The 17,213-nt window shown below is 38.3% G+C and overlaps 1 long non-coding RNA gene across 1 annotated transcript; it reads left to right on the top strand.

The window, feature by feature from the left end:
- The first annotated feature begins 523 nt into the window (after positions 1-523).
- LOC120937177 lies at positions 524-13,483 on the top strand. Its single transcript, XR_005748683.1, has 2 exons — positions 524-730; positions 12,391-13,483. It is a non-coding gene; the product is annotated as an uncharacterized LOC120937177 (long non-coding RNA).
- Positions 13,484-17,213: the final 3,730 nt, after the last annotated feature.

Genomic DNA, 17,213 nt, shown 5'->3' with positions numbered 1-17,213 from the left:
ATCTATCTATCTATCTATCTATCTATCTATCTATCTATCTTTCTATCTATCCATATACATAATATAGATATATCAGTCTGTTCTATCTATCTCTATCTATCTATCTATCTATCTATCTATCTATCTATCTATCTATCTATCTATCTATCTATCTATCTATCTTTCTATCTATCTTTCTATCTATCTGTCTGTCTGTCTGTCTATCTCACTCAATCTCTCCTGCTCCCCTACTTGTATTTCTGTACCATCATCCATCTGTCTATTCATTCTATATTTCCCTTTGTCTCTTTATTCTTTTTTTTTCTTTTGTTTTTTTGTTTTTTTTATACATATGGCTATATAATACGTTCAACAAAGGTCAAAAAATCCTCTGTAAACAAGTACAAAATAAATAAAAAGAACACAAAAGAGATAGGTAAACAGAAAAGTGGCTGGATGTTCATGAAGCAAGCATGAGGTAGAGGGAGGGGGAGTACCATGAAATGGTTGAGGGAGGGAATATGCTTATCAGTGGTGTGAAGGTCTCCTACATAGCACATAAAAACCCAACCCAAATCAGTCATCCTTCTCAACTGGACACAGCTTTTGTCGTGTGAATCAAGAAGAGTCGTAGGCTAGTAAACTATTATCCTAAAATCAGGGGGACACAGCAACAGCTCTGAGCAAGATGAGTCAAATGATTACCTTGTGCCTAGGAATTGTCATACTGGCTTTGCTTATACCCAGTCAGGTGAGACTTTCTATATATTATGAAAAGATGAATTGAATGAGTGATTAAGTGATGCGTAAATTACTTTTTATTTATTGAACTTGTACCACCGCGTTTTTACACTTTTGCTTATGTAATGTCACTCAGGGGTGTATATAATAAATAAGATTGATGCTTTTTGCTGCATTTCCTTTTTTGGCAGTAAAAGTATGTTATCACCTAGCCTTAACAATTTAACAAAAATGACTAAACAGACATGACAGCGGTATTTCACTAACATTGATACTCATTGCCAATGATGTGACATAATCAAGCTGATTTTTTTATTGTTTTGTGAATTTTTTTTCCTGATGTTTACTGCGTCAACACCGATTTCAAGCTGTAGTTAAGTGTGCGGTTGTTTCCTAAGGAGTTTTTGGGAGTAACTGTAAACTTTTAAGCGTACTTTTATTATTCAGACTCCTCCTGATGGATAGTACAACTTCATTTTATTATATTTCTTTAACGCAAATACTAAATCAGTTATGCTTAATATATTTCCCTTAGTCTTATAAATGAAATAAGAGGCAATCTGCAGAGTTCAAGGGATCGCATTGGGTGTGCCCTAGCGAACAATCGTATCTATTCTGTTTTCCCAATTATTGCCATCATGAGTTATGAAGGCATTTTATATGGAAACTGATTACAGTAACCAAACAGTTTTAAGCAGAACTATTTTATGTATATAAGTTATGTATTCTATAATACTGCACATGTATTATGTTGGGAAGATACACTTACTGCTTGATGTGTGTTTTAAAAGCCTCCAGATATAAAGAGATTTATCAACAGAATGCAGAGCCGCAGAAGTATCACAACTTGACTGCAATGAACAGTAATTTCATATAACAATAACATTTTAAGCAGGGCCATCTAAATAGCATCATGGGCCCCTGGGCAAAGTAATGCTCTGGGGCCCCTACAATGATGACAGTGCAGGTAAACAGACATCAAGTAGGTAGGATGCAGACTGCCTCCCCTGTGTATCTATCACTCTCAGTGCCACCATGGGGCCCCCAATTTCCGGGCAGCATGGGCTCAAGGACCAGCTGCTTTGGGGAAAGTGCAGGGGCCCCCATGCAGCTGGGGCCCCTGGGCAGTGCCCAGGTGTGCCCTCTCATTAAGACAGCCCTAATTTCAAGGCTAGTAGCGATCTTTATGGTCAACTGAAGAAATAAAAGACCTAGACCCCAGTGGAGCAATCTATAGATCAGGATCAGGATCAGGAATCAGGAACCCATAAATAGACTTGAGTAATGCTTGGTGTGGCCAGTAAAATAAAATTATTGGAAAATAGACTGGAATGGTTCCACTGTAAAAAAGGAAAAAAAAATAAAAGATTGAGTGTCTTTGTTAGACACCATTACTACTCTGCAATCAGTAAAGATCCTTAGGGGAAAGGATATAGCCTCAGTTGAAGTACTTGGGGGGATTTGCTAAAGCTGAAGATGGCAAAATCTTTGCATAGAAACCAATCAGCTTCCAGGTTTTCTTGTCAAAGCTTAATTAAACAAGCTGAAATTAGAAGCTAAAATGCACAGCTGCACCAGATTTTGCACTCTCCAGTTTTAGTAAATCAGCCCCAATGTTTGTTAAGGAGGATAGTATTTTGGAGACATCGGGTTTCTCTACTTGTGTAGACTGGGACTGAGCCTTGCTTACATTGTAGGCAATCCGAAGCCTCCACAATGAAGACCATGAAGACACCAGGGGTTCTATTTATAAACATTTGCACCCTCAATTTGCACAGGCTTCACCCAAGATTCACACATTTTTGTAAATAAAGCTTATGTGCAGGCATACCCCACTTTTAAGTACACAATGGGGTTTATTTACTAAAGCTGAAAAGCGCAACATCAAGATTACTTCTGCATAGAAACCAATGAGCTTCTAACCCCAGCTTGTTCAATTAAGCTTTGGTAATAAAACCTGGAAGCTCATTGGTTTTTATGCAGAAGTGAGCCTGATATTGCGCTTTCCAGTTTTAGTAAATAAACCCCATTGTGTACTTAAAAGTGTATGTATGCCTGTATATCTTGGTGAAACATCACTAAAAAGGCCCCTGGATTTCCAAAAACAGTACAATAAGGGAGCCACCACAGAAACTATCCCAACTCAACCATAAAGGTGGTACCACTTTCCTTAATGGTAATTATTCCATTGCTGTGGACAACCTATCAGTGTCAGCCACCTAGATAACTAACCTAATATTTAGTTATTTTCTGTGGTTCTCATAAGCTAAGGACTCTTAATGTTGTGGAATTCTCACTTTTCCATGATTCAAGAAGAGACTTTTTCTGTTTAAAAGTGATATATTTTTCTTGATTTTTATAAAGTTGCCTCTGATATTCACCCACAACTTGAATGCCATAAACACCAATAAAACTTAACCAACACTGGAGAAGTATAGTAAAAGTAGCAGTTTTCTAATAATATGCAAGTCGTAAACTAGTGTTTTTTTGGCTCTACATATGAAACTTTATGTGTAAACGGATTATTATTTTTATTATTGTGTGTGGCTCAGGGTGTGGTTGCTACCATCCTAATTAACTATAACTAGAAAACAACTATTGCTCTGATTAGCATTTTGAAGGCAACTTCTAACCAAAAAAAGTAAGAATAAAATGATAACTTCAATTTAAAAAGTTTGAATCACATATATTGCATCACATGTTACATAGTATAAAATATTATACAAAAATTACATCAAGGAATGCGATCGGAATGGTATCCCCCACAGCTGATGATTAGCTTGCAGTTATGGAATTACTGGTTGGCCCACTCAGCTTAGGGACTCCAACATGTTTCAAAATGTTTAACAATGATCTTCTTCAGGAATAAGATACCATCAGGCCTCGTACACACGAAGAAACTTGCTGGGAGATATTTTTTTGCTGAGGAAACCGGTCGTGTTTACATTTTCGTTGAGGAAACTGTTGAGAACCTCGACGAGCCAAAAAGAGAGCAAGTTCTCTATTTCCTCGACGGGAGTCCAAATTGGCTCGTCGAGTTCCTCGACGGGCTGGTTTTCGACGAGAAACTCGGACGTCTGTATGCTAAGAAACCCACGCTTGCTCAGATTAAAGTATGAGACGGGAAAAAGTATGAAACGAGTAAAAGTAGCATTTGTAATGGAGATAACACATTTTTAAAGCTGTAACAGACTGAAAAGTGCAAATCGTCTCTTATCAAACTTTTACTTAACACGCAAACACATGAAATTAGCAAAAGCAGCCCCAAGAGTTTAGCCAGTGGAATCGAACTTCCCCTGCCGTTGTATGTGTTGTATGTCACCGCATTTGAGAACGAGAAGATTTGGTCTTGACAGTGTGTACGCAAAGAAAGCTTGTCAAGTTTCTCGACAAGCCTAACAAGGAACTCGAGTTTCTCGGTCGTGTGTACGAGGCCTTATAGTTTGTTGCATCAGTCCTATATTTAAAAGGAAAAGTCCAGATCCATATGAGTAGACTCCCAAGTCACCGGGATCCCCATTGATGCATGCAAAGACCACCTGTTATTATATTGCAAGATAAAAGCATAAAATACTGTGGTTATGGCTTGGTTCCATCTGTTTTAGGCATCCATCCTTCAGTATGCCAGATACATTGAGAGATTATTTTTAAACTCCGCAAAACTTGTATTTAAGCTGGGATAACATGGGGAAATTATTGAATTTACGTCATGTTGCTATCTGTGACTTTTCTGGGGAGATTCTACTTATTTTGCTATCACCTCTGAAATTCTACCGGTTCCATCCACTTCTTAGAGAAATAAAAATAGTTTTTGATGCTGTTTATGCTACCACAATTCATTATGCTTGTAGCACACTGGAGTAAGAAGTATGTAAATTTCTCCCTTACAGGGACCCAAAGAGCAGTCTAAACCTGAGGTTCTACCCCTACCATCCAAATAGGGAATGCACCTTTTGACTAGCGTTGGATTTTAAAATTATACACTTCATTGGAACTCCTAATAAAGATTTCTGATAATATTCTTTGGCAAATAAATATTTTGTGAAGAAAAATGCCTGAAGATAAATATAGCATATCAGGCTAGTGGATGCCTCCTTGGTTTTAAAAGCATCACAAATTATTGATTGTCTCAGAATACCCACCCAACAGTGTTGTGTACATCTGGTAGTTATGATCACCATCTAAAATTACACAAGTTATACATACTCAAGGCTTGTAAGTGTAGTCAGATGAGGGAGGTGGCTCCCACACAGCAAGGCTTCCTTTGATGGGCACCCAACAGTAGCTTAAACCATTAAAATACAGAATACAGTGCCAGAGAAAAGTTTGACAATTTAAATTTGTAGTAAAAAATTATAAAAACACCAACGCATTTCGGGGGAACACTAGTTGTAACTCTGATGAAGGGGGAGTGGTGTTGCCCCCAAAGCGCATTTTAGTTTGACACTCCTTTCTGAATTTTTCTGGTTTAGGCATCTAAAATGATACTACTATTTATGCTAAAGTCAACTTTAAGAAAGCCTTGATTGTCAAAAATGACTTATTTGGCAATGGATTCTTAATACTAAATATTTCAATCCCTTTGCCATATCAAAAAAAAACAAAATTTGCCTTTCATAAAATATATGTCATATTTTTTACTGTATTTTTTGTGACTCTGAAAAGATCCATTAGATTAGTAGTGTCTACCTCCTATCGATTGCTTTCAATTATTCTTATCAAAGCTGTGTAATAAGTAATACTAAAAAGCAGCTTGAAATTGTCTTAGAATATATTGATAATCTGAGGCCCCGTACACACGACCGAGTTTCTCGGCAGAATTCAGCCAGAAACTCGGTTCAGAGCTGAATTCTGCCGAGAAACCCGGCTGTGTGTACACTTTCGGCCGAGGAAGCCGACGAGGACCTCGGCGAGGAAATAGAGAACATGCTCTCTATTTCCTCGTTGTTCTATGGGAGAACTCGGCCCGCTGAGATCCTCGGCGGCTCCAGGACTGAACACGCCGAGGAACTCCATGTGTTTGGCACGTCGAGTTCCTCGGCCGTGTGTACGGGGCCTGAGACTTGCCAAGACTACTTTGTATGTGGACACCTTAGTACTATAGACATAAAAAGAATGTTGTCTTCTTCAAGGCATTTTGTTATATAACTTCCTGGGTTCGGTATACACTGTTGGTAGACTTTTTAATAACATATTTTGCAGTTTAGAGTAATTTTATTTTTCTAACATGACTTCCTGCTTCCTGTTCTAATCCCCTGCTCATAGGCGTGTGCAGTGGACATGTCAGATGTGCCTGGGCACACCCTAATCATCCCATGCAGTGCAGATTCCCACTGCTGATATTTTACCAAAGCTCCTAAAAAATAAAAAAATATAAAAAATGTTTTTAATAATAATACAAAATTAAAATAATATAATTTTAAAAACTACCGACACCAACCTCTGCGCTAGTGACAGGTCCACTGCTCTACTGACCGTCCGCTACCCTGCTACATTTTAAAATGTTTACATTTATTTTGAGTGTGTATGTGAATATATAGAGTACATATTAATTACAGTGTGTATATATATATATATATATATATATATATATATATATATATATATATATATATATATATATATTAATATATATATATATATATATATTACTATACAGCATTATATATATATATATATATATATATATATATATATATATATATATATATATATACATATATATATATATATATATATATGCATATATATACGCATGCATGTGTGTTTGAGTTTTGGAGTGCACACCCTAATGCAATAGGCTGTGCACACCTATCCCCCTGCTCATTGGACCAATGTGCTTCCCTGTCTAATGAGCAGGCTGGAGCCTTTAAGTTTATGATAAAGAAAATGGAACATGAACACTGTTGTTACATGTGTGCTTTTGAAATTCAATGTTTAAATAGCTCACATTTTTTTATTGGATTTTAAAACACATACTGTATTTTACCTTTTACTTGGAGTTAATTTATTAGACGTACACAGGGACTAATACAATTCCAATCTCCAGTTTCCTTAAGTTCCTATTTCATGATTGAATTGTTGGTCAAGGACAACCTGTTCATGATTAACTGTTCCCTGCATCTTTATACACCATTTTTTTTGTATAGGTAGCTCTGAGCAATGTAGTCTAAAGAGTAAACAGCATGATTCCTTAATATTCAATGTTTTGCAAGGCCATGTTTTTGACAGGCACCCTCCAGGCCACTTTCCTGGTGCCAGGTACACCATAATTTATATACAGTATTTCTCAGTTCCCAGCACACTAAATATGAAAACTAAGATGCAATGTACATGACTGAAGATAAAATATCTTATATACTGTATCACACTTTCATAGCTACAAAAATTTTTTTTTTCCAAGATATTAAAACAAAAATTACCTGTCAGCCCACTAAAACTTTGCTTCCAATATCCAAATAGTGTAGTCTATCTACACATCGGGTCTAAATACCATATAGAATGTTAAAAAAAATACATTATATACATACATTGAAGTGAGCTTGAATGTCAGTGACGCTTGGCCAATGCAAAGAGCTGGGTGAGTTCACAGGCTGGAGGTGTGTCCAAATTTTGCAGAACAAATACCTTTTATGAATTTGATTCTAGAATTTGATTTCAGTGTTTACTGATCTAATGCATTTCAAATGCAACTGGACACAGAAAGTTTGAACCTTTAGGAAAAAAATAGGTCCATGGACGTACTGTATGTGTTTTACAATTCTTCATATCATAATATGAGAAATAATAAACATAACATAACAATAAAATGAACAATAATAATATCGAAGATGTGCAATTTAGTGGCATTGATTTTTTGCAATTAAAATATTAGTAAATCCCCTTCATTAGAAACCTCTTCCTAGTATACTCCATATCTGCTGTTTAAAAAAAAAACTTAATTTGACCCATGGTAGGCTACTCTTTCATCCTACATAGAATTAAACTTCAATAAGATCCCTTAAGGTAATCATATATTCCCTGGATTAACAATCTCTGGTGGTAATAAGTTTTGTGCATTTAGGAATGCATCCACCTTTTTTGTAAACAAACTACCTAGCTGGTCAGCAGAAGTTTTAAATTCAACCTTATCCACGCATAATTTAACCCATTATTCTGGAAAGGCTAAGGGCACCTGGACTCCTTCAGCCATATCTGGTGCCAATAGCTATTTGACCACATTTGTGGTGGTTCAATGTTTTCTACAAAGTAATAACATCTGAAGAGTTTTAGGTCTATGGTCTACTCATTGTTCATGTTATTTAATATTTCTAGTTAATTAAATTTATTATATGTTATTTTACTTTTCTCCCTGGGGGTTCAATGCACATTTATCTGCTGTTGGGGTAGATGATGACTCAGCCATTTTGGACAAGTAGGAATAGATTTCATACTAGTTAATTTCCTTTTAGACAGAAACCAATTAACCTACTAGTTATTATACCTTATTTACGATTAAGTGTATCTAAAGCACAAACTTTTTTTTAAATTATTATTTGAATTGCAGAATTTTTTGTCTGTTGTTTTTGTTCTTGTCCCAGAGACACAAAAGAAAGTGTGAGGAAATCTTTCCAAAGTGAGGAGAAACCCCATAGGGCCTATTTACATGTTGCCTTTTTTGTGTGTTGTACTGCTTTCTTGTTGTATCACGTTAACCTGTTTTGAATTAAGGCAGTCTGTTAATTTTGAAGAACAGACCAAAAACCAAACATGCACTATTTGTTCAATGCAGTACACCACAATGCATGGTAGCTTGTTACTGTGCTCTGTAGTATGCTGCAATGCATGTGAGTGAGTGAGTAACTTGTATAGCGCAGCAAATGCGAACTTAGTCGCCTCAAGGCGCTTGGAATCCAGCGTCGTACCGGTCTTTCAGAAGCGGTGGGTCTTTAGTTTTTTCCTAAATGCCCAATGGTTTTCCTCTAAGCGTATGGTGGTGGGTCAGGGCTGGGTTGCCTTAGTGCTGCAATAGTATTCCAACAGCTGTGCTTTCAATTACAAACAAATACCCATCAGATCACCAGAAATGTCAGACCCATATTTCTGAAGGTCTAAAAAGAGCTTTGCTACAGTGCCTGATCATTAGTTCTCCCTGTTATTTAACTGTAGCAACAGCTAAATTCCCATTCTGTTCTTCCTCCTTCTAGCTATTTTATCATTCCCAAGCTCTACACTAGCACAGATAGAATTTCAGCTTCAATTTTCCTGGGACTTTCCACCTTTCCTCCAGTATATAGCACAGGAACTTGATACATAGTAACAAAATGTAAATCAAACAAAAAAAAAGCATAGTGTAACTCCATGGGGTGGATTTACTAAAACTGGAGAGTGCTAAATCTGGTAAACGTCTCAAGAAACATAAGTGAACCCCTTTCTTAGTCTAACCTTCTTTAGTTATGATATACTGGGTTGGATTTACTGAAACTGGAGAGTGCAAAATCTGGTGCAGCTGTGCATGGTAGTCAATCAGCTTCTAACTTCAGCTCGTACAATTAGGGCTCTTTCACACGGAGCGGACCGTTTCCGGGTCCGCTCCGTGTGTCCGCCAAAGCTCAGCGGGGATCCCCGCTCAGCTGTCGGCGGATAGGGCGGTCCCCGCACACAGTGCAGGGACCGCCCTGTCTCTGCTCCGCTGTCCCCTATGGGGAACCTGATGCAGACGGACCGTCTGTCCGTCTGCATCAGTTCCGCTCCGCCGAACGGAAGAAAAATAGGGTTTCTTCCGTTCGGAAAAGCGGAACCCGACTGACGCGGACGCTAGCGGATGCTCCATCCGCTAACGGACGCGTCCCCATAGGGATTCATTACAAGTCCGTTAACGGACTTGTAATGAACGGACAGACGGAGCGGACGTCTGAAAGGGGCCTTAAGCTTTGACAAACAAAAGGGAAGCTGATTGGTTTCAATTAGGGTTGTCCCGATACTACTTTTTTAGGACCGAGTACAAGTACCAATACTTTTTTTCATGTACTCACTGATACTGATTACCAATACTTTTTTTTAATGTGACAGTTTGACTAATGGGCACTGAAAGATGGCACTGATTGATGGGCACTGATAGGCGGCACTTATGGGCACTGATAGGTGGCTGGCACTGATGGGCGGCACTGACAGGTGGCACCTATGGGCACTGTCAGGTGGCAATGATAGATGGCACTGATAGTTGGCACTTATGGACACTGATGGCACTGTCAGGTGGCTGGCACTGATGGCTGGCACTGTTAGATGGCACTGACAGGTGGATGGCACTGATAGGCAGCACTTATGGGCACTGATGGCACTGGCAGTTGGCTGGCACTGATGGCTGGCACTTATGGGCAGGCACTGAAATGCCACAATAAATGACAGATAGCTGGCACTGATAGGCAGCACTTATGGGCACTGATGGCACTGACAGTTGGTTGGCACTGACATGTGGCTGGCACTGATGGTTGGCACTGACAGGTGGCACTGATGGCACTTATGGACACTGATAGGTGGTACTGATGGATGGCACTGATAGTCGTCACTTATAGGCACTGACAGGTGGCTGGCACTAGTATCGGTATCGGGACAGCCCTAAGTAAAATGCCTACTCACCAAACAGACATGACCTCTTTAGCTAAAAAGAAGGTCAAAAGGGCAGATATGTGGATAAATAATCTTGCTTGTTAACCAAGGGAGATGTATCAGGGGAACCTTTTCATTTATAGCCTCCTCTCAAACATATAAAACAAATTCAAGTCACTGCTTACATTTGGAGGTGCTTTTTCCTGGCACTAAGGATAACAGCATGAATCACCAGGCAGGAGTCTGCAGCCGCCCGGTGTCCGCTCAGTAGTTGGCGTGCACTCCATCGCCTTAGTGATACCAACTGGAAGAAGACACTGCACTATGCTAGCTTACCTAGCTGGGGGCTCACTCTCTGCCCCACTGACTCCACCTATAGACGCGCTCCACCTGCCCTCTCCGCTTGCAGACTCCGCCCGCCCTCTATGCTTGCAGACTCCGCCTGCCCTCTATGCTCACAGACTCCATCCGCCACCCAGGTAAAGGGTCAGACATCGGGAACATTTGTGCGAGTAAAAGTACTTGCGCAAATGCTCTGTATCGGTCCCGATACCGTTACTAGTATCGGTATCAGGACAACCCTACTTTCTATGCAGAACTGTACCAGATTTTGCACTCTCCAGTTTTAGTAAATCAACCCCAAACTTTTGTCAACTGACTTCATCAAAGTCTCTCAAAATGAAAAGCATTGTGCACAACGTAGCTTTGTAATAGCTTGTGCATTAATGTACACATTACAGAAAAGTGTTGCAGCACAAAAATGGGATTGAGCCTTCACGAATCTACTCTCAGAAGTTGGGTTTCTCTTTATTTTCTGTCCTTGTGACAATCGTCAACAAGAAAAATAGAGAAGTGAATCTCCCCAGTGGGTCACAGACAGCAATAAAAACTTGATAGGGGTTCTAAACCTTTCACACCTTATTAAAAAAACGAATTGGCTTTAGATATACTACCGAATAGGTTCAAAATGTTGGGCACAAACCACTATCTCTGATCACAGTGGGATTGATTTACTAAAACTGGAGAGAGCAACGTCTTGGTGCAGATCTGCATGATAGCCAATCAGCTTCTAACTTCAGCTTGTTCAATTAGGCTTTGACTAAAAAAAATAACTGAAGCTGACTGTTTTCTATGCAGAGCTGCACCAGATTTTGCACTCTCCAGTTTTAGTAAATCAACCCCAGAGTATCCTAACTAAAAAGAGGTTAGACTAAGAAAAGGGTTCACTTATGGATCTTGAGATATTTACCATCATTTTAATGATCTGGACTTACTGGCTGTGCTGTATATATTCCAACAATTTTGTCACTATAATGCCATTAGCACACTGATTCCTACACACCTTGTTTGCACATCCTCCAGAACACATAACTTCTTTATAATGTATAAACCAATGGTTTACATCCAGCTGTAACACACTGCCTTTATTTTGATTATGTATTCTATGATCTAGGTTCATTAAAAGCCATGAATAAAAAGAAAATGATATATACCGTAATTCAATCTTTTTTTATTTTGAATTAAGTATAAAGTACAGAAGGGTTAGAACCTCTGTCAGTTTTCTTGTTTTTTTTGGTGTTTGTGTTCCCACTGGGGAACTTCACTTTTTTGTAAAGTAAAGGGAACATTCAAACATTTGAGTTGTCACAACAATAGAGGAATAGAAGGGATTCTTTTCAATGGAGACACTTGTTCCAATTACTAAGAAGATTTCATTTTCTTTTGAGGGTTCTCCTATCACATCCTGTTGTATCTAAAGACAGACAGTGAAGGGAAATCTCACCACCGGGGTACAGACAGCAAATAAAAAAGTGCCTGGGGCTTTCACCATACCCTATTTTATTCAAAACTATAAAAAATTGTGTTTCGTTATAGACTATATTGTTTGAATTCATTATACCAACAAAAATGTAATGGATGTTTTAGTTTTGGTCAATACTCAAATCATAAAATAATAATTTGTTAGAAGATGTAAACTGGCAAAAATGTTTATTGCAGCTTGTATTTCAATCACAAAATCATGTGCCTAACATTATTTGTATGTGGATTGTTATTAATGCCACTGATGTCTATTTATTTCAGGTTCACAGTCAATCCACCGCAAAATCCAATGATACACATGCAACATCAGTGAATCAGAATTCATCATCCATAAATAATTCTAGTGGTGTATCACCAGCTACGACTTCTACAAACACTACAACACCACATTCGCACGCAGAGTCTTTGTATACATCTTCTGCTCTCCTCTTCAGCATTGCCTCCATCTCTCTTCTAAATCTTTGCTGCTAAGGAATTGTGACCTATGTATGACAACAGACCACTCTCGCCACTTCAGCTCTTTTCTGATGACCAAGCACATCATGGAATGGCATGTAATGCCATGCAAGATCTATGTACCCCCTTTTCTGAATGTTTGCCTCCTCTTGACTGAAGCTTTCCCTCCAACCATTGTTGTATCAGACACAGGGAATTGAAAACCTCCCGAAACGAAACCTCGAAGAACCGTGTTTCCTCAGTGGAACACCAGAGACTCTATCCCATGGTGAAACCTAACAAGATATGTAATATAAGCTGCAAGACACAGCTGTAACGGAGATGATGACAGGGTCACAGAGACCATAGCAAGGACTGAAAAGACTTACAGACTGTTTTGATTCTATGTGGACAGCTATGTTCATATATATATATATAACAACATGTAGACTGAGTAACACATTTGTAACCATGTAACCAAATAAATTTGTATGGTACACATTGATTTCATTTTGTTTTCTTCTGTGGAATATTCCACCTGCAACCAGGAGTATGTCAGTTCAATAATTAAGAGTGAAACAGACATAACCTATCTCATGCAGGCTGCAAGCAGGTAAAGAGATTTGGATTACTCTCATGAAAGGTAGTCTTTGTGCTGGAAGGATGAACAATACCTGCCTTGTTCTTTGGAATCATCTTCAGATAAGCTTGATGTGGAAGCATTCCATTTCCAGTCAGCTTTAAAATGCATACCTTACATTTGTCCGTTCTTTATCTAAGGCTTATATTGTTTTTATGAACATCCTTATTCAGTTTTGCCAGAATGCCTACAATATGCTGATGTATTTTTTGCAATGTGTTTTTCAAGAGGACAGAACTTGCTATGTGTTGTTTGTCAAAAATAGATGCAGTGAAAGTAAAAAAAAAAATTCTAGAAACAGCTAAAACATTTTTTTCTTTTACATTGTATTTTTTTATGATGCAAACTGAGCAGTGGCAAACAATCTAATGAGCAAGGGTTTTTGTTATCATATTGGATTTAATGGCATTTCTTAAAATTCTAAACATTTCTAAACATTTAGGTTAGGTGGACAATGCATGAAAATGGCTATTGCAAAAAAAATTATCGTTTGTAGGCACGTCCATCGGTTAAAAATCCACGCATGCTCAGAATCAAGTCGACGCATGCTTGGAAGCATTGAACTTCATTTTTTTCGGCACGTCGTTGTGTTTTACGTCACCGCGTTCTGACACGATCGTTTTTTTAACTGATGGTGTGTAGGCACGACTGATCATCAGTCAGCTTCATCGGTTAACCGATGGAAAAATCCATCAGACCGTTCTCATTGGATTGACCGATCGTGTGTACAGGGCATAAATGTAGTGCCTGATTTACCAAGGTCATACCATTCTTCACTGGGTTGTCAACGTGGATAATGGAGCAGGAATACTTTATTCTAATCATTTAATATCTAATGTGCCTATATGTAAAACGCACATGTATACCCCAATCAGGATTATTTGCATTCTTTAACATTTGTGATGGGCCATTCATGCAAGAACATACTCCCCTAGGAGCTAAAAGCCAGCTATACTAAAGTTTTTATAAGCCCCAAAGCACAGCCAAAGCATATGCACACATAGAGCCTTGTTTTGTAATGTGAGAGTCCATTTTCCCACGGTTTGCCAACTATCAATGGCAGCAATTTCTTTGATTCAACTGTGGAGAAGGCCAGCAGACTAAGCAAAAATAAAATAATAAAATATTTTGTTGTTTGGGTACAATGTCATATTAGAATCAATAATTTTACCAATATATTGTAAATATGGTAAATGGAAGGATTTATTTTTAAATCAAACTAACTGTATTTTCCCTTTTTAACTGATATTGCACAGATTATTACAGTATATTCATGTTTTGATTTTTCTAATGTTTGTGCTGGATATAATTTTAATGTGCTTCACTTAATAGCTTGATAATTGATAACTCTTGCTAACCTGCATGCCAGAGATGGCAGTTTGAGTGTGGAAGTGTTTATTATGCAAATACCCATACCCATGTGCAAGAAACCAGAAGCAAATGAACATCATTTTGCTAGTGATAAAGAGCGAAATATTTGTATTTTTTTTTACATTTAAATTCATTATTTAATGGGATAAAATCATCGCAATACAAATTAAATACTTTTCTTATGATGCAACTAATTTCTTTAAAAGGCTTTTCAGAAAAATCTAAATATCACAACTCAGTTTATTACAAATGTCATTAATATTTCTCTTACAGACAGATTTCATACAGTCTGCCTATTCTCAGCTAAACTGGCCATACAGCAGACCATAAGGCCCCGTACACACGACCAGTTTCCTCGGCAGAATTCAGCTTCCGACCGAGTTTCTGGCTGAATTCTGCCGAGAAACCCGGCCGTGTGTACACTTTCGGCCGAGGAAGCCGACGAGGAGCTCGGCGAGGAAATAGAGAACATGTTCTCTATTTCCTCGTTGTTCTATGGGAGCTCTCGCCCCGCCGAGCTCCTCGGCGGCTTCAGGGCTGAACTGGCCGAGGAACTCGATGTGTTTGGCACGTCGAGTTCCTCGGCCGTGTGTACGGGGCCTAAGAGTTTACATCCTAATTATTACATAATTTGGTGAAAGCCAAATATTTTTTGTTGGTGAAAGCCAAATTACATTTAATTTTGATCTCAAAAGGTCGGCAAAATTCACACTGTATTATGTGCAAAGCAGTGCCCGCAAAGTAAGAGCTGCCTCCTGCAGTATCAACATATTAAGTGAGAGAAAGAACAGTGAATTCTCTTTCTGCGGCATCCATAAACACCGTCACACCTAATCAGGCCATCAAATCTTTAGACCATAGGAAATACGTGCCCACATTTGGCTGGAAATTGAATGCTTCTCATCATATGAATGTACTAGAGAGTAAACTATAGTATACTCTGCTACACAACACCATGGGATGGTACAAATCAAGTCTATTAAACTATTCCTTTGCTTTTCTATGTTGCAGCAACTTCCTTTTCCACCATATTTCCCAGTTCCCTTGTATTTATAATCTGTGCTGTGATACAACCTTGTTGTTGAATATGACCAGTGCAGTGTCCCCCCCATACCTGCTGCCCATGGCCATGGAGCATTTAAGATACAGTAGCTAGTTGTTGTCTTTAATAATGGTGTATGGCTTTAAAGGTCCTGGGTGTTATGTATGTATGTACCGTAACTATATGTGCCAGATATATTGATCTCCACTGTAATGAAATATTATTTTGTAAGTTTAATCAAATAAACCTTAAGAATTAAAATATATTTTTGCTCTTTTTGACTTGCAAAAGGTTCAAAAGACAGATTTAATTTTATATGTGTTGGAAGGTGATCTTCATATAAAAGCTATTTATAAAAATAAAACTGGAATGTAGGAATTGGGAGAAAAAGACTTGTTGAAAATAGTGATGAATCAGCATTCTTGTTTAATTGTCACTGATAATAAAAAATGAAACCTAGTGGGGTTGATTTACTAAAACTGGAGATTGCAAAATCTGGTACAGCTGGGCAGCTCTGCATAGAAACCAATCAACTTCCAGTTTTTTTTTCAAAGCTTAATTAAACAAGCTGAAGTTAGAAGCTGATTGGCCACCATGCACAACTGCACCAGATTTTGCACTCTCCAGTTTTAGTAAATCAACCCCAGCATGTGTTTGTGGGCAAACAAATGTATCTTGTTCTCCTTCTTTTCTCCAGTTTTCCTACAAGGTGTTTGCCTGTATCTTCTCAAATATGCACACATCATTTATAAACTCATATTATTTTTTTGAATGGGCCAGTAACAATTATGTTGATAAAAATGTACAGTCTCAGAGGCCATGCACTCAAACATATCTTTCCTTTGGAAAGGTTTGAAGTCTTCCCAGAAGTCAATGCCGATGGCAAAAGTCATATCCTTCAATTTTTCGTTTTTTGAATCCTAGAAACATTATTTGTCATTGACAATTAAAACTAGGAGAAGACACAGTACACACAAGAGGGGCTTAAAGGGGGAAATTTACTTAAACTGGAGCAAACAGAATCTTGAACAGCGATGCTTAGTAACTAATCAGTATCTAATGTTATCTTGTTCGGTTTAAGTTTTAAAAATTAAAGCTAGAATCTGACTGGTTTCCATGCGCAGATTCTATCTGTTCAAGTCTTAGTAAACTCCCCTCAAATGGTATCATTCTTAAGTTAGAATATAACTGCTTAACAAGGAAATTTCATTTAAATATTCATTGTTAAAATCATCACATACATATAACAGTCAGTGGTGGGCACTCATGCAGAGCGCCACCCCCTTAATCCATGCATCCGGCCCCTAATCTACATGAAGGGTGCCGAATACATGGATTCCAATTTTTTCTTTTTTTTTTAGAAGCACATGACTAGAGCCAGAGGCTCTAACTGGCTTCAAAAAGGATGGGTTCAGGGCACAGAGCACTGCTGGCTGGGGAAGGGGGCTGGCTGGCTGGCTGGGGAGGCTGCAGGTCGCCCTCCCCCAAGAAAAATGAGCAACAGCCACTACTGATTACAGTGGGACATGTTGGATCAGAAACAATGAACACAACAGGAAAATATCAGATAAAGTAATGCAACTTTAAAATTAGGAG

This window comes from Rana temporaria, chromosome 4, assembly GCF_905171775.1.
Source record: "Rana temporaria chromosome 4, aRanTem1.1, whole genome shotgun sequence".
Lineage (NCBI taxonomy): Eukaryota > Metazoa > Chordata > Amphibia > Anura > Ranidae > Rana > Rana temporaria.
The sequence above is the reverse complement of the archived record's forward strand: the minus strand, read 5'-3'. Positions and strand labels throughout refer to the sequence as shown.